Raw genomic sequence first — 25,726 nt, forward strand, 5'->3', positions numbered from 1 at the left:
CATTACATCATCCACCACCATTTCCGCCACCTACAAATGGACCCCACCACTAGAGATATATTTCCCTCCCCCTAATACGCAGAAAGTGCAAAATCTGCGCCCACACCTCCCCCCTCACCTCCATCCAAGACCCTAAAGGATCCTTCCACATCCAGTAAATTTATCTGTACCTGTCAACTACTATGTCTGTTGCACCCTATGTGAGCTCCTTTACACTGGGGAGACAGGTCACCAACTTGCAGATTGTTTCAGAGAACATCTCTGGGACACCCACACCAACCAACCCCATCGTGTCATAGCTGAACACTTCAACTTCACCTCCCACTTCACCAAGGACATGCAGGTCCTGGGCCACCTCCATTGGCAAACCCTTACTACCTGGCACCTGGAGGAAGAATGTATAATCACAGGATCAATGTGGATTTCACCAGTTTCCTCATTTCCCCTCCCCCCCATATTATCCCAGTCCCAAGCCTCCAACTCAGCACTACCCTTTTGACTTGTCCATCACCTTTCCCATCTATCTGCTCCACCCTCCTCTCTGACCTATCATCTTCTCCCCCACCTTCATCTATCTATTGCATTTTCAGCTAGTGTTTCCCCCAGTCCTACACCCTCCCATTGATCTCTCAGCAACCTCCCCCGGCCCAAAAGCCTCATTCCTGATGAAGGGAGTATGCCCGAAACATTGATTCTCCTGCTCTTGGATGCTGCCTAACCTGCTGTGCTTTTCCAGCACCACACTCTCGAGCACATACTGTATCAGGAAAACATATTTGTACCCTTTGGACAAAAAGTGACCCGTCTAAAATACTCGAACTATAAAATTTCAAATCAATATATGGAAAGTTAAAGTCCCCCATAACAACTATCCTGTTACTCTTGCTCCTATCCAGAATTATCTTTACTATCCTTTCTTCTACATCTTTGGAACTATTCGGAGGTCTTTAGAAAATTTCTAAGAGGGTAACCACCCCTTTCCTGTTTCTAACCTCAGCCCATACTACAAATGTCCTTTCTGCCACTGTAATACTGTCCTTGACTAACAATGCCATCCCTCTTTTACCATCTTCTCTGGTCTTACTGAAACAACTAAATCCTGGAATCTGTTACAATCATTTCTGTCCCTGCTCTATCCATGTCTCTGAAATGGTCACAACCCATGCTCAAATTCACCCACCCTACTCTGGATGTTCCCGGCATTGAATAGCCACACTTCAAACCACCTTCCAGCTTGCCGGTGAACTCTTGCGAACTTGAAAACTCACTTCTGACCTCACTGCTCTCAACCTCCTGGATACTGGAACTACAATTGAGGTTCCCATGCCCCAGCTGAATTATTTTAAACCCTCCCAACGAGCATTAACAAAGCTGGAGTTGGGTGCACTTCCTGCAGATGCAGTCAGCAGGGACATTAGTGATGACCCTTACCTCCCACATTCTGCTCGAGTAACATTCAACTGCCCTAACCACCATTCCCACAACTCTAAATTCCCAGAGAGACTGTAGAAAAATAAAGAATAAAAAAAACTAGTTATCTTACCATCCCGGTGCACAGAATTTTTTTTGTGGTTAGAGGAGGAGGATGGGTGGGAGATACTATCTAAGTAGTGTTTCGGGTAACGCACCTTTTACTTACTCAGCAGTCCCGAGTCTGCTCCTGCTCAGCGTGCGCTCTGCCTATTTGCAAGGTAAGTTTTTAAATCAGTGATTCACCTTCCCATCAGCCCTTGGTCAATGCTCCCGCTCTTCCTGCTGCAGAAACAAAAATGGAGGGCCCCATGTGGCACAGAATATATCAATGAGGTGGGATTAATAACTCTCCAAAAGTCAAGACTTGTTGCTCTATTTCTGACTCAGCCTGAAATACCAACTTTATATTCCAATGCACCATTGAATAACTAATGCTGCCAACTGACCGTCACTATTGCTAGAAAGATTGTCTACTATTTGGTGATTAAATTGTATTTGATTAAGGCAGATGGGAGATGCTTGACAAAAGTATCATCACCTGGAGGGATACATTTTTTAAAATTGTAGTTCCAACATGCCGTCAACTAAAACATAAAGTTAATGGAAGTTCTGGTGTCATCTGTAGTCAAAATATAAGAATAGATGAAGACCATTCAGCCCACTAACATTTTAATTTATCATGGTTGATCTACATCTCAATTCTATTTACCTGCCCTGTTTTCATATCCCTTCACACTTATTACTTAGCAATAGCCCATCAATCTTAGTTTTGCTCTTTTCGTTAACCTAGTACTTTTCTGGAGGTGGATAGGCAGTGAGGTCACGGGAAAAGGCCTCCACACTTCACATCCTGTTATACAAAGAGGGGCTTCCTGAGATTGCCCCTGAATAAGATAGCCCTAATTTATCAATTAGTTTCCCTACGTTCTTCCACCAGAGGAAGTAGTTTCACTCTGTTTACATTTTCCCATTGTTCCATCACCCTATAAAAAGGAGCCCTAGTTACAGGAATAAAGTCTGCTCAGTTGATATTTGTACAAATCCCAAAAAGACACTCTCTACTCTTTATCTTTGTGCTTTCTTATTTTAACAGAGATGGCTATGCAGAACTATTATAATTTAAGTTGACACAAAATGGCAATAGTAAAAAAATGGGAAGGGAAAATGTTGTCTATTTTAATCCATTCTAACCTGATGTAATTTTATCTGTTGTGCTGTCCCTCAAAATTGAAGAAATTGGGAATGTATATAGTGGTGTTGAAGAATCCAACAGATATTTATTACAACTACCTTTTATACACAATCGTTACACCTCGTAGACTCATTAGTGTCCTGGCCAACATTCAGCTTTTAAGTTATACAGAGCAGCAGAGTGTCATGCTTCAAGTCATCCCAATGTAAGATGGAGACCCATATGTTATCATAAAAAATAATATCATGGGTTTGACTCTTAAAAGTATACTGACATACTGCCCATAAAACACACCCCAAATGAGCCTATAGAAGAAAATAAGCACAATTCCTTCAACCAAAACCAAACAAAGAACTGCGGATGCTAGAGATCTGGAGCAAACAAAAATAAAACCACAATAACTGACATTTATATAAAGCCTTTAAGATTGTTAAGTATCCTAAAATACTTTGGAGAAACATTACGACTCAAAATTTGATGCCGGTTCACACAAACAGACATGGAACCAAAGGATTTGTTAAAGTGGGAGGTTTTGAGAAATATTTTGAAAGAGGTGAGAGGAGGAAAAGCAGAGAGGTTTTGGAAGTAAATTCCAGAAGTTTGAACCTGTGAAGAAATATCTGCCAAAGGTGGGGTGAAGGAAATCAGGGAGACAGAAGAGACCAGAATTGAAGGAGTGCAGACTTTGATCCCAAAGGCTTTGGAAGGTTGCCATCCGAGAGTGGGGAATGAAAAACCCAGGAAGGGATGTAAACAAGGATCAGAATATGATGAAAACAAGAGAGCAAATGGAAAGTATACTTAAATGTTCCTCTTTCCCATAATACTTAATCATCAATACTTCTTTAAAAAGATTTCCCTTTCAGCTTGTATACTTTGTATACTCGTAAATGTTGGAGATATTCCAAATTAATTACTATCGCCTAATGATGGAAGCAGAAAAAGGCCACCAACTAATGTTCCATTCATGGTACTTGACCAAATCTACAAGGAGGTCGATAAAGGATAGCCTACCATTTTAATTTATACACTTGCTTTACAAAAAGATTGACTAAAATGAAATCACATCAAACAAAATATAGTTATGAATCTGATAAACAGTTCTACTGCTCAGTTTCAGCTCAGCTTGGCTGTGTTAAAATCCAGCCATGATCTCACTCCTAAGAATTCAATACAACAGAGTAATATTATCAGCTTCCCTGTGGAATTTTCAATTTAGTTGAAATGTTGCTTTCTTACAAAGTATATTAAAATAAATGCTATGCCTTAGGTCTCAGCTGTGGCAGTGTTGGAAGCATTCAAGTCTCTGAATCGAAATGTTATTTCTTGGCATTCCACACCAGAGATTTGAACATATAATAAAAGTTGACTCTCCATTGTGGTACTTCTAAAAAGCTACTTTGTCAGAGGTGTTAGCTAAGTTGCAAAAGCCAAGGTGGGGGCAGGTAGCACAAATCAGGAAAGGGAGTCCATATAGGAGAATCCCCTCTTTCCTGTACAATACCATTCTGCTGTCTCTGGCCACTCCCATTGGCCCAAAAGCTATGAGAGGCAGGTTTCATCTTACCACCAAGGCTTCATCTTACCACCAGCCCTGCCCTTAAAAGTCACTGGCAGGTTAGGGGAGGGCAAAATAGAATGAACATCCGTAGAATGTTATTCGCCAACTATTTCTTGAAAACCTATCACTTAGTCAGTAGAATTCTACCCCAAGTCTTTATTTTATGCAATACCTCTGCTTGTAAGAATCTGTTCCACGTAGTTGAATTGACTGTAAATTTTTGGCAATTGTGATGGAGACAGATGGATGGAAGGGCTTTGAGATATGGCCCATTGGATTCAGCACTGCTGCTTGTCAATTGTTGACTGGGGAGTGTTCCTTAGCACATCTGACTAAAGGTTGAAGAGGCATCCTTGGAATATCCTCCAACCCTGATAGGACCCAGAGGAGTGGTTGAAGAATTTGGGATCACTCTTATGCCAGATGCTTCAACAGCTGCAGACAGAAAGCATCCAAAAACTTGGCAAACAACTGTGTCAAGCAACGTTCACATACTCTCCAAGGGTTCATCATCGACTACATCAAATTTTAACTCATTCTCTGCAAGAAAGGTTAAAAGGCAGTTCTGAATTGATTCTGCAGTTATATATGGAATCATGACAAACCCAATCAATGGAACTTGGCAAATTCTTGACAGAAGAGACCATTTCTAGTTAAAGAGTGTGAATAATGGCTAGCTGATTGCTGGTGAATAATCATCCATACTCCTGAAGTTACTGTTGATTGTCTGAAGGAGCCTGGGTGGGGGCAGAAACTTTCCAGGTGTTTTACTTGATTAACTGCAATTTTATTTCCTAGTTTTGCTTCTCCAAGGTGATTGGATGATTGGGGGATGGTGAGGATGAGGGAGTGATGGGGATGGCAGGTTATTGCAGCATTGACTGAGTGGGAATGGTTGATGACCTTGAAGGTCACAATTTAAGTTATTTTCATTCAAGGGCTATGTTCAACATGAAGAGAACAGAGAACATTGGATCTGTGGAACAGTCTACCACCTAAGGCTGCTGTCTTCTCCTTTGATGCTTTTAAAAATTAGGACCATAAGATCACAACAAACTGAAAGAGGAGGCCGCTTGGCCAGTTGAGCCTGTTCTACCATTCTATAGGGTCATGACTGATCCAATATTCTGGGGATCTACTTTATCTGGTAATCCTTGATTCCCTTACTGATAAAGAATCTACTATCTCAGCCTTAAATGTAGACAAGGACACTGCCTACAGAGCTTTTTGTAGCAAGGAATTCCAAAGACTCTCAACCATCTAAGAGAAGATATTCTTCCTTAACTCAGTCTTAAATAGTACCACTTTATTCTGAAATTATGCTGTCTGATTCTAGTCCCTCCCATGAGGGGTAACATCCTCTCAGCATTTATCTTGTCAAACTCTATGACCAATACTGTGCTTAGTCATCTGACCCATTAACTCTTTATTGACTCATCATCAAATTTTACTCTTAATGTTCTTGTGGAGCACCTTGGGGCACTTCTAATGAGAGCTAGATGCATTTTTCTCTGGCCAACCTAGAAGTCGTCTTGTACCATAGGCTGGAGAGGGTTCAGAAGAGATTTAATAGGATGTTGCCAGGGTACGGAAGGTTTGAGCTATAAAAATAAGTCTGGATAGGCTGGGACTTTTTCCACTGGAGTGCAGAAGGTTGAAGGGTGACTAGATAGAAGTTTATAAAATAATACGGGGTATAGGTAGAGTAAATGGAGTTGTCTTTTCTCTAGGAGGGGGATTTCAAGACTAGGGACATATTTTTAAGGTGAGAGGAGAGAGATTTTAAAAAGACATAAGAAGCAATTTTTTTAAGCAGAGGATGCTTCACATGTGGAATGAATTTCCTGAGGAAGTCGTGAATGCTGACACAGTTACAATGTTTAAAAGACATTTGGATAAGTACATGAATCGGAAAGGTTTGGAGGCATATAGACCAGGAGCAGGCAGGTGGGACTAGTTAAGTTTAGGATTATGTTGAGCGTGGACTGATTGATCCGAAGGTCTGTTTCCGTGCTGTATCTTTCTATAACATGGACAGAAGATTGTCTGGCTTGCTGAGAACAGGAGTGAAAGCAGTTAAGAGTAACTAAATTTACAGACAAAACCAACATGGGCAGGAAAAGGATGTAGTAGACATAAGGATAGATGACAAAAATCTGGTAGATAGAGTATAATGTGAGAAAACATGAAATTACTCAATTTGGCTGGAAGAATGAAAGTTTTGCTTTACATTACCTTACATCAAAGACATATCAGAAATGACTTCCAGACTACTCAGACCCCTTGGCATCATGGTAGCTCACAAACCTACCAACACACTTAAACAACGACTAATGAACCTAAAGGATCCATTAGATACTACCAGCAAAACTAACATCATTTAAAAGATCCCATGCAAGAACTGTACAAAAAAACTGCATTAGACAAAGAAGCAGGAATCTCGCCACCAGGCTACATGAACACCAACTGGCCATGAAAAGACATGACCCACTATCACTAGTTTCTATACATACAGACATAGAAGGACACCACTTTGACTCGGACAATACACACATTCCAGGACATGTGAAACAAAGACATGAACAAGTATTCTTAGAGGCATGGCATTCTAACCAGAACTCCATCAATAAACACATCCATGTAGACCCTATCTACCTTGCCTTGAAAAAAGAAGAGCTGGAAATGACATCACCCACCTTAAGAAACCAGGACCTATAAATAGAGAGGTGAGACATACCACCAGCACTTCACTGATACTCTCACTGATGATGTAACCTAGTGTGGTGACAAAATATCTGAAAATAAATCTCCCAGCTCAGTGAACTTATTTACATACTTATCACCAACCTGAGCTACAAATCTTCTCAAAAATCGCTGGCCTTTTAATTTGATTTTCACCTCTTCCTTGAGATTATATTTCAGATGGAGTGAGTCATGTATATATTGTAATGCACAAAGCATCACAGTGATGTGTGGCAAGCTGGATGAGACAGAGGATATTTTCCTGTCTATTGTCGCTGCACACTTGTGTACATTCACTTTCACTGGTTTAGCATTTACTTCGATACAGTGAGGTCCCAGTTCACAAGCTGTACTTATTTAATGGTAACAATACCTTTTCAAGAGAAAATACATATTTAGTGACCATAATTTGAAAAGAAAATACATTTCTAGACACTACACCCTTTTTAAATGAATTGTGAACTGAAAGAAAATCAGCTATACAGCGTTGTATTTCATTGTCTCATTGTGCACGTAGAATAAATTGATTTACTCTCTGAACTCCAGTTGTAACAAGTCAGAAAGTCTACAGGGTCCCAATATTAAAAAGTATATTTTTCAGCCCTGATCTTCATTGCATGTGGATGATTGTTCTCCTCATGCGTTATACGGATACCTAGCTGTTGTTAACTAGATGATCTATTCTTCTCATTTAAAGGATATGGATGATTGACTTATTATGTAAACTGGCCATATAATATAGACATTGAGATATAGATTTCCACAAGGTGCCTGCAGATGCTGGTTAGTAACTTACTTGCATGTTACTTTGATAACGTTTCAGCTCCCAGATCTCAGCTGCATTGCCATGCATACCATCTTTTGGGTGTTCAAAGTACATCTTTGGTCATCTTAAAATCTCTCAACATTTGCAGTCTTCAAATTCTGAGAGTCAGTGGATTTCATACACCTTTGGATTGAGGTAAGCAATAGTCTCAAGCAAAAGTCCAAAAGAATGTAAGGACTCAAACATGGTGTTGCCTTATTGTGCACTCAATATGCAGTAGTTTTACATATTGAGCACATTTTTCCAAGAGTAGACTTTGTTTCATTCTAGCATTGAGTTAACCACTAGAATTACATATTCCTCTAATGCAGTTCTGATGGAAGCACCATCCATCTATTTAATTGTACATCAAAGAACCTTTGGTTCTGTTTTAAGGAAAACAGACATTTTCTGGCTTTTTAGCCATCTGATACATGTCGCCCACTGTAAACTATCAAATAAAAATTGGATTAGTTCATTAACTCCCCGCTTTTTTTTTGTTTGGAGTGCTTGTTGTCAGGTTTATCACAGAAACAACTGCCATCGGACTCCGTTAAGTATTTCAAGATTCCTGAAATGTTATAACAGCAATGATAGTCCTGATTCATATTTCAATTAAAGGTCAGTTTAGCTATTGATTACTTTAATTGTTGTAACTGATATAAAATAGGAACATGACCATGATTCCCAGCTCAAGCAGTTTTGCGAAGGAGCAGATCCTGCATGTTGGTTCCATCATGCACTTGTAATTCTTGATTTGGCTGATACTTGCCTTAATAAATATTAAGATCCAAGGTTGCAGACTTCGCATTGTCCAACATTTCTGAAATGCCAGTAACAGTATAATACAAAGCTGGCTCAATAACAGAGTTGTGGTGAACTGTTGCTTCCCAGATTGAGGGTAGGTGTATAGTGAGGCTCCCAGCAATTTGAACTTGGTATAATGCTTTTTTCTGAGCATAATCATTACTCAGGAAAACTTGGAACCACTGTGAGAGGTGAAGAGGTCAATGATAGACTTCAGGAGGATATAGACAAGCTAATGGACTGGCAGGACTTAGAAATGTGTGAGGTGACTTACTTTGATAGAAAAAACAAGAAGACACAATACAAAATAAAGCTTACCATACTAAAGATGTGTAAGAGCATAAAATCCTGAGAGTAATGGTACATAAATTGTGGGGACATGGCAAGTTGAGAACGTAGTTTAAAAACTTAATGTGTTCTAGGCTTTATAAATAGAGGCATGCACAAAAACAAGAAATTTATGATAAACTTGAATAAAACACTGATTCAGCCTGAACGGGGGTATTGCTGCAGATGGGATACTGAAAATTGTTCATGTGAATGGCTCTGTGGATAAGGAGTTTTTGTTAAAAGGTTAAATTGGAGATGGTAGATACCCTTGCAGAGATTTGATAAAGGAGTTAAAAATTGATAGGGCTCTAGAGCGAGTAAATAAAGAGAAACTGTTCCGATTGGCAGAAGCTTAGGGTCAAGAAGCAGAGGAGAGACTTTGAAAGTGATTGGCAAAAAGCAAGGAGAGGGGAAGTAGTGGCACAGTAGTAATGTCACTGGACATGTAGTCCAGAGTCCCAAAGAAATGCTCTGGAGACATGTATTTGAATCACAGCATGACAGATGATGCTAATCTAATGGTGATCATATAACTATAGGTGATTGTCATCAATACCCATCCAATCTCTTAAACCCTTTAGGGAAAGAAATGTCACCCTTACTTGGTCTGTCTATATGTCATGACTAATGCCCCGCAATGTGATTGACTGTTAACTACCCTCTAAAATGGCCGAACATGCTACTCAGTCCAAGGCCAATTAGAAATGAGCAATAAGTGCTAAACCAGCCAATGATGCCCACATTCTGTGAATGAATAAAATAAAAGGATTATAGATTGGAGTTTCTAGCACAGGCAAATTTGATCCTTAGCTTCAAAAGGGAATGGGAGATGCATCTGAAGAGGAAACAAATTGCAGAGGTACAGGGAAAGGGTAGAGATGTGGGACTAGCTAAATTGCTCTTGCAGAGTATCAGCACAGGCTCAACAGACTGAATTACCTTTTTCTGTGCTGTAACCATCCAAAGATTCTCTGATTGTCTGAGCAAGCAATCATTTGTTTTACTCACATTTCAATGTTAACAGTTGCATCCAAAACAAGGCCAATTCACTCTAACTAGCAGGCCATAGATTTCAGAAAAGGTCAACTACTGTAAGTGATGAACAGTCCACAGTCAGTTTGACTTCCTATGTTAAGAATTTTATAGTATATCAAGTCATTCCATATGATAGATATTGCGTTCCAAAGTAGATTAATGCATCTTAAACGTGAATATTATATGCCAGACTGTGATGAAAATGCCCTAACTGATCAACCTGCATTCCAGAGTCTTACATACAACTCCTATTGGTCAACCCCATAAGATTGAGAGTTTAGACCTAATTTGTCCTGCAACATCTGGAATGAGCTCTGCTATGATATGAGACCTCTCTATACCTACTATGAGAAGATGAGACACTTTTTCTGTCCTGTCTGGTAATTTTGCTTTAATGGCATTACCTCCACATGAAGACCTCTTTGCAATGGCAGTGATTTGCATCCAGATTCAACTGCAGTCTTCCTGAGAAAACCTAAACTTGTCACATCCAAGGAGTTAATCGCAATACTTATTGATTTAGTTGTCAAGCAAGCCTTGTGCTTCATCAACGTATTTATAATCTTGTTCTTTTCTCTAAAATACAGTCTACAGTTATTAATTAGGTTAATGCACTGTTATTTTAAAAATCTAAAGAACTTTCTCTTCCATATGACTGTGACCTAACCTGTAATCCAATAGAACATTGTTTTTAAACTTTGTGTGCAACAAAACAGTGGTCCTGTAGTTTCATGCCTTCCAAAACACAATTTTGGGAGTTGCTTTCAAAGACTTCAAGAATACCTTGCAAACATGTAAACATCCACCACAAAAGCAGCAATAGCTAAACCCTCACATGGCATGAATTTTCAAAAGCTTCAAGTTTCCCTCAAAAATTATGTGCAACCTCAGTTTGAATGTATCACCATTTCTTCACTGTTCTTGGATCAAAATCCTGGAGCTATCTAATACTGCTCTGAGTATTCTTCACCACTTGGCCTGCTGCAATTTAAGGAGGTGGGTCACCACCATTTGCATAAGGACAGCCAATGTCAGAAAACATGGCTTGGTATTGCAATCACGTCAGCATTTTGAATACCATATTTTTATAAATTGAAGAAATAGTGAGAGAAACTCTTGCAATAAGTGCTGCATTGGTTCAAGTCTGACCGCAAGGCAAATCTGTGCTAGCACAGCTAAAACACAGACAGGGTATCAGATAAATCTCCATGTTCCTGTGGATACTGTGGCAGGCAATCAAGCCTGGCTTGTTTCCCTGTTGTCTTTAGACAGAGGCAGTGTCATCCATTCCAGTAACAGTATGCCCAGCACAAATTGCATTAATGGCAGCGATCTGGGATGAGTCAAAAATCAAAATATCTCTTTAGGATGAAGGGAAAGAAACAGAATGCATTCAGCTCCTTCCAATAGACATTAATTGAATGCCATTATATTAGTTAATGCAGTACATAATTCATGTACTGCAGGAAGATTAAGCACTTAATCTAAACAAAGCTGTTTGAGTAATGTATACATTGTAGAATCTCTGTATTGAATTGAATTAACTCTTTTAGTTATCAAAATATCATACCAAGAGAAATCATTTCCTGGTATGTTTCAGTATTACAGTTTAATGGGAAAAATTAAAACCATAAAAATAGGCTTTGGCTTTTTCTTGTTCTTAATCAGTGTTTAAGTTCCCTCTATATCCTTTCCTCATCTCGATAACTTACTAGAGTTCCACTATAGACTGCCCCATTTCAGTTCATCACTGTATCAAATCCATACAGTGAGGAAGTGAGCCATCTAGTCAACAACAGCCCTCTGAAGAGTATCCCAAACAGATCCATCCCACTACCCTATCCATGTAATCTCACATTTCCATGGCTAATCCACATAGCCTGCACATCCCTGGACACAATGGCCAATCCAGCCAACTTGTACATCTTTGGATTGTGGGAGGAGACCAGAGCAAACCCTCACAGACACAGATAGAACATGCAAGCTCCACACAGACAGTTGCCTGAGGCTGGAATCAAACCTGGGTCCCTGGCGCTGTAACACAGCAGTGCTAACCACTAAGCCACTATGCCACCTGAATAAAGTTCCTTCATTCTTTTATATCCGTCTGCAGTCTTTTTGAACCCATCTTTCATCCTGCCATGCATTATCACGCACTCAGCTGCAGTCCTCTTTCTGGGTATTCCTTCCCTAAAACATCCCTCCTTTCTAGCTCTATCCCTTGCTGCAAGAATTCACCTTTTGACCCAAATGTTTTGTCACTCCATCCTAATCTATCCATTTTTAGCTCTACATTGATTCCCTCAAAGTGCCTGAGGCACCTACATTATATAATTCCAAGTTATTTGCCATATTAAACTAAAGAAATGTCCTGTTCAGTTGATTCGAAAGTGCGATTATCAAGTGCTAATTATTGAAAGTACTAATTCAGCTCTTGTGACCTTCCGAATTAAATTGAAGGTGGTGTTGAAATATTTTTACAATTCACACATGCACTGTTAAGAGAAACAATCTTCCTACAATGAATTAGTTCTGGCAATTAAGTATAATTTCTCAAATAATGTGTTTTCAAACTAGCACATTGTCAGTGTTCAAGGGACAGTTTTAATGTTTCCACGCCCTAAGTCTGTAAACCTATTAGTTAGACATGTAAAGTAACAGTTGCTAATGGCCAAAGCTGTGTACTCAAGGGGTTTTCTAATTGTGCAGTAAATTAGTTAATGTATCCCGAGCTAAAAGTTAATTGAAAAATTTATCACATCAACCCAAGATCGACATAATGCAATTTTTGACTTACAAGTGACTATTCTGTTCTTGTTCTGAGCTTGTGATAACAAAACCCCTGTACTTTTCTTTTCAGTTGACCCTCAGAAATTTATATCAGCAGCATTTTTGATGGAAAACTGTTTGTAAGACTTGAGTGACAGCAGTTTGCATTCCTCCAGACATTCACCTTGAACTAGAATGTTGTTTACATAGAACATAGAACGTTACAGCGCAGTACAGGCTCTTTGGCCCTCGATGTTGCGCTGACCTGTGGAACCAATCTGAACCCCATCTAACCTACAATATTCCATTCTCATCCATATGCCTATCAAATAACCATTTAAATGCCCTTAAAAGTTGGTGAGTCTACTACTGTTGCAGGCAATGTGTTCCATACCCCCACCTGAGTAAAGAGACTACCTCTGACATCTGTCCTATATCTATCACCCCACAATTTAAAGCTATGTCCCCTCGTGCTAGCCATCACCATCCAAGGAAAAAGGCTCTCACTGTCCAACCTATCTAACCCTCTGAATATCTTATATGTTTCAAGTAAGTTCCTCCCAACCTTCTTCTCTCTAATGAAAACAGTCTCAAGTCCCTCAGTCGTTCCTTGTAAGACCTTCCCTCCATACCAGACAACATCCTAGTAAATCTCCTCTGTACGCTTTCCAAAGCTTCCACATCCTTCCTATAACGCAGTGACTGCCCTTGCCAGCATTTTGAGCCCAAAGTCTTGGTCAGCAGTTCGCACAATGGTATACCATCTGAGGTGCTGGCCTCAATTCTTGTGTAGTGCAACTCAGGGACCTATAAAAATTGGTAGACTGTTACCGATTCAAAGGCACTCAGAGCCAGATCGAGGGACCAAGCATCAAGAAGGTTGAAGGCCAATGGAAAATACCCTTCTGTCTTTGTTGTTCTCTGCCTGCAGCCCTCATTCCCCCAACCATTGATCTGAGGCCTTGGTTTTTTTCAACTGGTCTCTGATTAGCAGTCACTTCTTGACCCACCTTAAGGCTCCTTCATCCAAGGGATGGCCCACCTCTATCTAATTGCATGCTTAAAAAAAAGCATGTAATTCAACTAACCTTCCCCATAAATGGTGACCCTGGCCTCCCACCAGCAAAATCCCCATTGTCTCCTTTGATCTCTCTATAGCACCAGGTGGGACATAATCTTGGGCAACACAGCTACAAATCCTCAGCCCAGGGGACAGTGGTTGCCATCAGTGGAAAGGCTGTCACTAAAGCAAAAGCCCATGGTGGAGCTGAGACTATAAGAGGATGATTATATTAGATGTGACAATGCTGTCACTTTAAAAATGTTATTTTGTCCTGGGATTTGTTGAAGAGAAGTTGTAAAGGCTGCGGTGTCGAAGTGGCTATGGGAACTGCCTAAGTCACCAACCAGAGGAGGCATTGAGGGTTTTTTTTAAACAGTTGGAACAATGGAAGGGGAGGGATCAGTTCTTAGAGACCAGGCTTTCTAGTTTTTACAGCTGAAGCAGTGAGAAGCTGTTTGGGTCCCAGAAAAGTTGGAGCTTCAGTAAAATGATTCCTAGCTACTACATTCTCTGAAATTTCTCTTAATGTTGTTTCCTCCTGGATTGGAGAATTGCCTGTAAGAATCTATGTCTAAATTCACCTTTTTGCCAAGGGGTGTGTTTATGGAATATTACAGCATTGAAACAACTAATTAGTTATAGGTACTATATATTATTTAGTTAGATTTTCCAGTTGTCAAGTTATCCTAAATTTCTCTTACTTTTGTTTGTATTTTAACTGCAGAGTTTAAGTAAATTGTGTTTTGCTTAATGTTGACCAGCCACATTGCATCTGAAACATGTCACTTCACATCTACCTTTAAAACAAGAAAAAGTTAGGGTCTATGCTACTTCTTAAAGTATTTTGAGGACATCAGGTCTGGTCCATAACATTGAGTCATTGAGATTGACAGCACAGAAAATAGCCCTTCTGCCCACTCCTATCCGGCTGATCAGATACAGGCACTTAATTTTTCAAATCCCAGATTGTATGACCTTATGTATCTTCTATCCTACCTCCCCATCATCCCACAGTCTCATCAGCTTTCACTCCCTCCCAACCATGCCTCACCCAAATCCTTCCCAGCTGTCTTTTTCTTTCACATATCCAAGAAATGCCAATTGGTGGGGAAGCAGGTAGGCCAAGAAGAATAGTACCCTGATGATCTACAATACTGTTGCTCAACCTCACATTCACAGCCACCAACTCAATGCAAGCACTACATGTACCTTCAAGAGTATCACAGAGGCTGGTTCTGCAAATGGAGAGTCATCAGGCACCTGAGACCAAGATAGGGGAAAAGGTTAGGGTGACTGCCTGTACTCCAGAGGGCAAGCTTGCAAATGACTTCTGCCAGAGACAACTATGATGGGGCAGCCTACAGACTGATGGACATGCTCAGTGGTGTGACTGGGGTGAAACATTTGCTGTCACATTGAAGGAGCTCAGTGAAATCCCAACTACCAAAGTAGTCCCAGTACACTGTTCTTTCCCCCATGGCCCGACAAAGGTTTCCTTTTCAGATATTTAGAGACATAGTGCCAAACAGAACAGAAAACGCCCTTCAGCCCACCGAGTCAAAGCCAAGCTAGCTACATTTTCCAACAATGGGCCTATATGACATTTCATATATGACAGCTCAGTGGAATCACACAGGGCTTTGTGCAGAATTTTGGGGGCCCACCCTTTCCATTACGGAAGAGTGGCCTCCTCCTGGAGGGTGGGCCTACCTAAGGCATGGTCTGATGGTCAAATCCTCAGCTTTCCTGTCAGCACAAAAAGAGACAGCAGCTGGCATCTGAGCAATATAGTGGAATTTTAGTCTGAGATTGTGAAATCTCAGGTTGTCATTATGCCAGCTTCATCATCGGTGTTGGTACCAGGGTAATCCGTGTTGCTGTAACCAGGCTAATAAGGAGGAGAAGCTAGGACTATTTTCCTTGGATCAAGGAAGGTGTAGAGGTATTCATGCTGGCAACAGATTTTGATGAAGTAAATGTAGAAAAATCATCCTTCCAGTGAGTGGATTAGTAACTAGAAATCATTGATTCAAAAACATTGCAAAGAGAGCTATAATTGAGCTGAGGAGAATGTCTATCACCGGGTAAAAAATTAGGTCTGCAGATGCTGGAGATCACAGCTGAAAATGTGTTGCTGGTTAAAGCACAGCAGGTTAGGCAGCATCCAAGGAACAGGAAATTCGACGTTTCGGGCACAAGCCCTTCATCAGGAATCTCGTGGTTCCTCAACTGTTCCAGAATCTTCTATCGGCCTGTCGGACACCATTACACATGTGGCCGCTACAGCGCCCGCGGCATCAACGGCCGCCGTCGACCGTGACGTCACTTCTGCCCCCACCGACCTCGGAGCCTCCGCGATCGCCGCCCAAACAACCGCCCCGGCGATCACCGCACAGACAACCGCTTCCACGATCGCCAGGAAGATCGCCGACGGACTCGCGACCCCGGGGCTACCGGGAATGACAACGGCTCTCACCCTCGCATCCACTTCCGCCCCCACTGACATCACTAACCTGCAGGACCACAACGCCTCAGGTTTCTCTGCCCCCACGCCGTTCTTCGTCACTACACGTAACCCCGCCCTCACGCAAACCTTCGTCACCACGCATAACCCCGCCCCCATGCCGACTTTCGCCACCATACGTAACCCCGCCCCCACGCTTATTTCCGTCACGACGCATGACTCCGCCACCACGCTTGACCCCGCCCCCACACCGAGCAACGTCACTACGTCTAACCTCGCCCCTACGTCGATCTCTGTCCCCGCCCCTAACCCTGCCCCCACTCCCAGCTCCAGTCCCACACCAGCTCCTAGCTCCCAGCCATGCCGGATCTTCACCATCCCTCCAGACCTCCCCCTCTCTGAGGATGAAAGATCAGTCCTCAGCAGGGGCCTCACCTTCATTCCCCTACGCCCTCGGATCAATGAGTTCAACACGCGGCGAGATATTGAACAATTCTTCCGCCGCCTTCGCTTCCGTGCCTACTTTCACAACCAAGACTCCCGCCCACCCTCTGACGACCCCTTCTCCCACCTCCAACACACCCCCATCCACCTGGACACCCCGTGCTGGCCTCTTACCCTCGATCTATTTATAGCCAACTGCTGCCGCGACATTAACCGACTCAACCTGTCCACCCCTCTCACCCACTCCAACCTCTCACCCTCAGAACGTGCAGCCCTCCACTCCCTCCGCTCCAATCCCAACCTCACCATCAAACCGGCAGACAAGGGAGGCGCGGTAGTAGTTTGGCGCACCGACCTTTATACCGCTGAGGCCAAACGCCAGCTCGCGGACGCCTCCTCTTATCGCCCCCTTGACCACGACCCCACCTCCCACCACCAAACCATCTATAACCTCATCACCTCAGGGGATCTCCCATCCACCGCCTCCAACCTCATAGTCCCACAACCCCGCACCGCCCGTTTCTACCTCCTGCCCAAAATCCACAAACCTGACTGCTCCGGCCGACCCATTGTCTCAGCCTGCTCCTGCCCCACCGAACTCATCTCCGTGTACCTTGACACGGTTCTGTCCCCTTCAGTCCAAGAACTCCCCACCTACGTTTGGGACACCACCCACGCCCTCCACCTCCTCCAGGATTTTCGCTTCCCCGGTCCCCAATGCCTTATTTTCACGATGGACATCCAGTCCCTGTACACCTCCATCCCCCATCACGAAGGACTCAAAGCCCTCTGCTTCTTCCTTTCCTGCCGCACCAACCAGTACCCTTCCACTGACACCCTCCTTCGACTGACTGAACTGGTCCTCACCCTGAATAATTTCTCTTTTCAATACTCCCACTTCCTCCAAACTAAAGCAGTTGCCATGGGCACCCGCATGGGCCCCAGCTATACCTGTCTCTTCGTAGGATATGTGGAACAGTCCATCTTCCGCAATTACACTGGCACCCCTCCCCCACCTTTTCCTCTGCTACATGATTCTTGATGAAGGGCTTGTGCCCGAAACGTCAAATTTCCTGTTCCTTGGATGCTGCCTAACCTGCTGTGCTTTAACCAGCAACACATTTTCAGCAGAATGTCTATCACACCAAGTTATCAAAATCTGGAAAGCAATGCTTTTAAAAAGTGGAGAAAGCTAATTCCATCAATAATTTTAAAAGGATGATAGGCAGGTAGTTGAGGTTACAGATAAAAAGCAGGAAAATGGGACTAAGAACGACTGCTCCACCCAACAGCTAGCATGATGGGCCAAATGGTCACATTCAGCACTGTCGGCTTCTGTGAATTCAAGAAAGATTTTCCGTTATTAAATACAAGCGACTTATGAGAAATATTAAAGTGTAGAAACAAACAACAAGGAAAGCACATACTCTGATGAATCTATTTTAATCCACCAGACACACCAGCAACCAATTAAATACAAAGTAAAAGGGAAAATGATCAACACAAAACCCAATTCAGCCTTGTGTTTGTAGAAATCTCCTGTCTTCAGATAATGTGAAATTCTTTATAACATTACAAATTTAATTTAATTCTGTTTGGCAATTTGGATTAATATCATTTCCATCTAATACAGTGCAAACCATGTAAGAATATTATTATATATTTGCGAAGCTTGGCACAATAGACAAATCCAGATGGGTTGCGGCTACAATGAGATTGTATCACCCCAGGATAAGCTTCTTTGCATTGACTGTCAAAATCACAGGGAGTTTTACAGACGAAATCTATTATTAACAGCGTCAGCTGTGGCTCAGTGGTAGTGGCACTCTCTTATGTCTGTGTTAGAACATTATTAGTTTAACTAGCGCCTCAGAGGCTCGAACATAAAATCCATGCAGAAATGTCAGTACAGTAATGGAGAGGTGCTGCATTGTCTGAAATGCCATTTTACAGACAAAATATTAAATCAAGGTTCTGTCTCTCCACTGAGGTGCGTGAAAATGGTACAGTAATGATAATCTCAGTTTCGGTCAATACTTATTCTACAACTGATGAAGGACCAAACTATTCAGAGAGAAAGGCCATTTGATCTATCATGTATGTGCTGATTCCTCAAATGACCAAAGTAGTCCCAGTACACTGTTCTTTCCCCCATGGCCCGACAAAGGTTTCCTTTTCAGATATTTAGAGACATAGTGCCAAACAGAACAGAAAACGCCTTTCAGCCCACCGAGTCAAAGCCAAGCTAGCTACATTTTCCAACAATGGGCCTATATGACATTTCAAGTGTGTATCCATACATGTTTTAAAGGTTATCAGGTTTCCTGCTTTGACCACCCACCCAGACAGTGCATTTCAGATTCCCATTAGCCTCTAGGTGAAAATGTCTTTCCTCAAGTTCCTTCTAAACTTCCTGTTCTTCACCTTAAAGTTATGCTCCCTCATTATTGACCCATTAGCTGTGGGGAACTGCTCCTTCCAATGCACCCTGTTTATGCCCCTCATAATCTCATGCACGTCTATTAGATACCCCCTCAGCCTTCTCTGGTCTAAAGAAAACAATCTAAGTCTATTCAGCCTCTCTTCATAGTTAAACTGCTTCACCCCAGGCAATGTCCTGGTGAATCTCCTCTGAACCCCCTGCAGTGCCATCATATCCTTCCTGTAGTGTAGTGACTACACTACACACTATAGTGTGTATAGTACTTCTGCTTTGGCCTAATCAAAGTTCTGTACAGCCCTAACATGACCTTCCTGCTCTTATAATCTATGACACAACTGATGTTCTGTCTGCCTTCTTGACCACACTATTAACCTATCCCGCCACCTTCAGGAATCTGTGCCCAAATACCCCAAGATCCCTCTGTTTTTCTGAGCTTTCCAGTGTCCTGCCATTCATTGTGTACTCCTTTGTCTTGTTACTTCTTCCAAAGTGCATCACCTCAAACTTTTCAGGGTTAAATTCCATCTGCCAGTGATCTGCCCATCTGACAAACCCATCTATATCTTCCTGCAATATTAGACTTTCTTATATTAACCACCCAGTCAATCTTCATGTCATCTGCAAACTTATTAATCATTACCCCCTACATTTTCTTCTACATTATTTTTATTCGTATTATGAACAATAAGGAGCCCAGCACCGATCCCTGGGTATGCTACTGGGATTTCAGCCTCCAGTTACAAACAGACCGATTCTATTTTGAAAATTAATCTGTTACCACTACCCTTTGAGGTAGTGCATCTCAAAGTATAACAGCTTACTAGGATGGACAATAAAATTCACTCATTTCTGCTTGGAAATTTTTGCCAATTCTCTGAAGACCTAATTAAAACAGTTGATCTGATCATACCCATGTTGGGATCTTGCTGTATGAAATTGACACATTGCCTACATTATAGACACTTCAAAAGTACTGTATCAGTTGTAAGGCATTTTTGAGATGCTCTAACATAATGAAAATTACTACATTAAAAATCTGTCATTTATAGCTTTGCCTATAAATGTGAGCCGCAATGCAACTGATTGATCTTAGTCCTTCCTGGAGAATTAGCAGAGACTGACACAATAAAATTGACATGGGTTAAATTAGTGAATGAATAGTTAATACATTCAGAGGTACAGAGGAATGTCAGCTAAATTGGTTAATTCTTTACCTGCTAATATTGACCTCAGTAATTCCTAGGTTTTTAATTACGATGATTAATCGACAATGTTCTACAGGTATCCCCTGCTTTTCGAAAGTTCGTTTCACGTTACTTTGCTTTTACAAAAGACCAACATTAGTACCTGTTTTCGCTAACTGAAAGAAATTTGAAGAGGATTTTCGCTTTTACAAGAAAAGACATATTCCCATATAAATTAATGCTTCTTCACTTTACGCCATTTCAGCTTACATAAGATTTCATAAGAACTCTCTTATTTTAGTTAGTGGGGGATACATCTATACAATCCTTGTAGCAAGCCTGGTGCTACCTCACAGAGAAAAAAGGAAGCTGAGCGGAGAAAGATTAGTGAAAGGCTGGACAATAGGAGTGGTCCCATGGATTCTGCTACAAGAGCCATTGAAGGGATAATGAAAGAAAAATTGAAGTAAAAGATGGATCCATGGTATCAGCAAAACAGCAGGGGGGATGCTACGCATGCAAAATTTGGCAACAGAAAGCTTCCATAACAACAGTATGGTAAAAATTTGGCAGGAACATTCCCAGAATATGGATTAACTCACCAAATGTGTAGGGAATTCCAAGCATCTGTTTGCATGTTTCCCAAATCCGCCAGAGGTAACCCATGGTTCTGGGGAATGAAGCTTCACCAGAAATGAAGAGAACTTCTTCATTTTCTTTGAATAGGATTGTTCACAACCTCCTTATTTTTATAATGTCTGCTTTTACTTTGGAAATGCTGCAGCCATTTCCCTAGCTAAAAATATTTTTTTTGTGGACGGAACTTAGAGATAAATTGGGAAGAAGGAAAAGTGTTCAACAACACCAACATTCCAGTAATGTAATATCCTATGGCCAGCTAAGGTGAGATTGATAATAATACAATACACTATGTTGAAAAAAAAATGCCACCCTTCCAACATAGTATTGAACAGTGAACTATGAATCTTAATAGTGAGTGGCAAGTGATTTATTTACGCTGATCTTCATGCATTAACATCTCAATATTATCTAATCTCCCAGAAGAAAGTGAGGACTGCAGATGCTGGAGATTAGACTCAGAGTGTGGTGCTGAAAAAGCACAACAGGTCAGGCAGCATCTGAGGAGCAGGCGAATCAATGTTTTGGGCATAAGCCCTTCATCAGGAATCTAATCATATTTCATTTACTGGCAGTTTCCCATTCTCCCACATGCCAGTTAAAAACTAGACAGCAACAATTCCATCCATGAATGTCAGAGCAGTTACCTGGTGATTTCAGCTCGCAGCTTGCATGCTCCATTTGGGACAGCAGTCACTTACTTACTTGCATATCTTTGGACTTCTCAGGACATACTCCATGGGTAGTGACTGCACACTGCCCACATTCGTGGACGCTGGCATCAGACATGTCCCAACGTTCTCACACATCTGCAATTCACTTATAATGCTGAATTTTGGAATGCACAGGACATCACTCAACAGAGTGCTGCAACAAATACACTTTTTGCACAGGGACAGGCATTCAGCTTATGGAGTTGATGCATCTCAGGGCTCCTCATTTGCTCTCTTAGTGTTCAATCACTCCAGACTGACTTGGATCCTCACAGCCTCTCTGGTTTACCTTGCCTTGCCTTATGTTTTTGTGTTTTGGCTACTGGACCTGGATGTAAAGGTTCTCATCATTTCTATCTTGACTTACCTTTTATGACAGAGATAAAGCTGGGCAGCTTGTCCTGATTGTCAGCAATCCTCAGTCAAGAAGGTGGACCTGTCACTGTCCTGCACACACTATATCAATCTCAGACATGAACCATGTGCATCAACCAAATGATCATGTCTCAAATCTGAGGGGAGTAGTCTTCAGTCGTGTCAATGGAGACCACCTTCAGTCAGGGTGTTTTGGCACAGGAAGTCAAGGGCGGTATCGAATCTCAGTTCAGTGGTTTGGGCATGGTCAGACATCTGCTCAGGCAGTCAGGGTAAGGGAGGCCACTATCACCATAGTTTAGGGAATGAACCCGGTAAGCCCTGTAGGTTCAATACAACCATTGCATTGATCAGGCACTAAACAGTACAAGCTGAAGATGTCTGTAATCATAGCACCTTGCATGTTATACACCTGCAGTGTGCATGTCAAAAATCACCCAACACCAGGTTGTAGTCCAACAGGTTTATTTGAAAGTACAAGTGCTGCTCTGAGAGCTTGTATTTTCAAATAAATTTGTTATTTGAAACAGCTGAGTTCATGAATAGCAATGGGTTCAATGTACAAATGATATGTGATCTTCAGTATCACATCTTAGATGTCTGCAACAGGTACCCAGGAACTACCATGATGCTTTTATCCTTGGGAATTTTCCTATTCCATCCTTATTTCAAGATTGGATGCTCGAGAAGGGTGGTTGCTGGGAGACGAGCTATCCTTTACAGCCACGGTTGATGACTCTCGCAGTCCATTTTACAATCAGCGCCTTGCTGCAGTTGACACTAGATCTGCTGAAGATGCTGTTCTGATGCTTGGATCTTAGAGTGGAGTCCTTGCAGTACATTCTAGACAGAATGTGCTGCATAGCCTAGAATGTTGTCCTCTGCACAACTGGAGCAGGGAATGTGACAGATGCTGAAGAGCTGAGACAGCTGCAACATTCTTCCAAGGAGGAACATCACATTCAGTGTGAGAGAGAGCTGCAGTCTGGGCACAACAAACTTAATTGGCATCAGTTTGAGTATGTAAAAGCTGTGCACGGTAATTGCTCACTGACTGTAAATTTGCTGCTGCTCAAGTGGCGAGCAATCCATGTCTATTCCTAGGAGCTTCTGTTTGTTTGTTTTTCACTGTTGCAATTGCTCAATAAAAGTGAATGTTTTGAAATGTTTGAATGGCATAATGAACAATGAGAAGATATCAGGCTACACTAGGCCTTGTGAAAAAGAAAGTAAATTCTCCTTTAGAAATTGTTCTAAGATAGGATGAAGCTCTGTGCTGTGGTCCTTAACTAGCAATAGATTTACAAATGTGTACTGTCATGTTCAATGAAGTATCAGCCATGCAATCTCTGTGCCCTCTGAGAAGTGTTTGTTTGTGGGTGCCCACACACTATGTGCATGGTGAAGGGTGCCCCTTAGGTGGCAACACTTGACCTGGCACAGCCCCAGCCCCGAATCCTGGGAGGCCCTGGCAACACCAAGCACTTCCACCAGAGGTTAATACAAACAGGGTTCCATTGTGGCCTGGTGCCGAGCTAATGAGATGAGTTTTGAACTTTTGGAACTGGGACTCTTGGAGAGAAGCATTCCATGAAACTTTCCAAAATTGGCACTTGGCTAATTTCCTGTAAAACTCAGGCCATTTTAACATTCCAGAAGTACATCTAACGCTCAGTCACCAACTACAAGTCAAGCTCCGTTTCAGAATGCAGAATCTAGAGCTAATGTCCTTTTGGCAATAAATATCAGACCATTGATCAGTTCATAAATGAATGCAAAGACAAGGGGCAAGACTGTGTCTTCACAGCAGCAGAGCTAGACACAGGCTAATTAAGCTTGTAATAGCATCCACTGCAAAAAGAAATCTTGAACAAAAACAAATGGTATAACATGAAAGCATTCCTACAAAGTGGGTGTAGATATGAAGCCATACTGATGGCTCGACAAAATCTACAGTCTGAGCATAATTCAGCCACCTTTGACATGATTGGTAAGCCTAATAACTTATACAGGCAGTATGGCCACATTTATGTACCTAGCAAATGTCCAACTTTTAACACTGTATGCAAGTATTTGGCATCAGAGAACATTGGAAATGTCAGTGCAGAATGCAAAAGCCAGCACAAGCAATTCAACATCATGAGAATCCACAACCAAATACTTGAAGAAGGGCTTATGCCCGAAACATCGATTCTCCTGCTCCTCGGATGCTGCCTGGCCTGCTGTGTTTTTCCAGCACGACATTTTTCAACTCTGGTACTCCAGCATCTGCAGTCCTCACTTTCTCCCAATCAAATACCAGACAGGTACAGCATTACAACTGGCCAACAGCACATAACAAACAGCATTGGGACAGGATCTTGGTAATGTCTAGCCAAGCTACAGAATCAGATGGTGAGGATGTTCATAACATCAACAGCCAAAGTTAACCAGCATTCAGAATGGTGAACATCTTAAAAGAATTGACACAGTCATTGGTCATTGGCACCTTACTAATGACATTTCACAGACGAACAGTCAACAGAAACTAAGCAAAATTCAATACTGATGTAGGTGTAAGCATCCTTTGTCTCTGTGCATTGAAATGTGTGTAACAACAGAAGTAGCAAGAGATAATGCAACTAACCAATATCAAACTCACTGCATCTAATAACTTGGAGAGTCCATTCCTGAGATCCATTACATTCAAGTGTCATGACAAAATCTCATTCTGAACACTCTATATTTTTAATATTGTGAATAGCAAGGGCCCAGTGTGCGCAGACAATGCACAATGATTTGACATTAGTCTATATTTATAATATCGTCAAGGCAATGTTGAGAGCACAGATCATAAGGAACACAATTAGAAACCACTTAATTTTGCAACACACACCATCAGACAGCAGGTTACACAGCACCATTTGAACTGAATACATGTAGCCATCCTGAGCCTGCAAACTTCATACTGCAAGACCAATAACAAATTGTTCACGAGCAGACACATGCTGGCACATCTCCCCAGTCATCACTCATTGATACTCCCAGAAGTGCCCGATGCATTACTCGAAAACAGCAGAAGATGAAAAATGCCCACAACCAGCATGTAGGTATTAGTAATCCAAACTGAACAGTAAACAGAAGATCTGAGCACAGCACTCAACTATTGGCACCAGAAATCCAGCAGAAAACCTCACCATATGCCCAAAATCAAGATCATATCAAAAATGTACTGCAAATGGCAGGATGGTGCACTAAAACAGCCGCCAAAATAAAGCAGCATGCAGCTAAGAAACCCTGAGTAACCTTGCTGTGACTTGAAACTGGTCTAAGATGCAACACAACAGCAATCCTAACCAGCAGTATGAAAACATGCAGCTGCCTCCAGCAAAAATCACCATGTCTAAAACTGAATGGATAAGTAAGCTGTCAATACATCTCAGACACTTGTAGATTTATTGTTCAAGATAAATTATAATCAAACGCAACAGCTTAGATCTGATGTTATTCGGGCTAAGTGTCAATTACTCCAAGTTTCATAGAGGGTTCCTCTCCTTGAACCCCAGTAAGATTTCTTGTGTTATCACCCAAATGCGCATCATTAACTACCCAACCCATCCTAATGGCACCCATGTCTCATCTGATACTAGTCCAATTCTAATGCTTGCCGTACCCAGAAGAACTCATAGAAAGTGAGGACTGTAGGTG

This window comes from Hemiscyllium ocellatum, chromosome 10 (assembly GCF_020745735.1).
Source record: "Hemiscyllium ocellatum isolate sHemOce1 chromosome 10, sHemOce1.pat.X.cur, whole genome shotgun sequence".
Classification (NCBI taxonomy): domain Eukaryota; kingdom Metazoa; phylum Chordata; class Chondrichthyes; order Orectolobiformes; family Hemiscylliidae; genus Hemiscyllium; species Hemiscyllium ocellatum.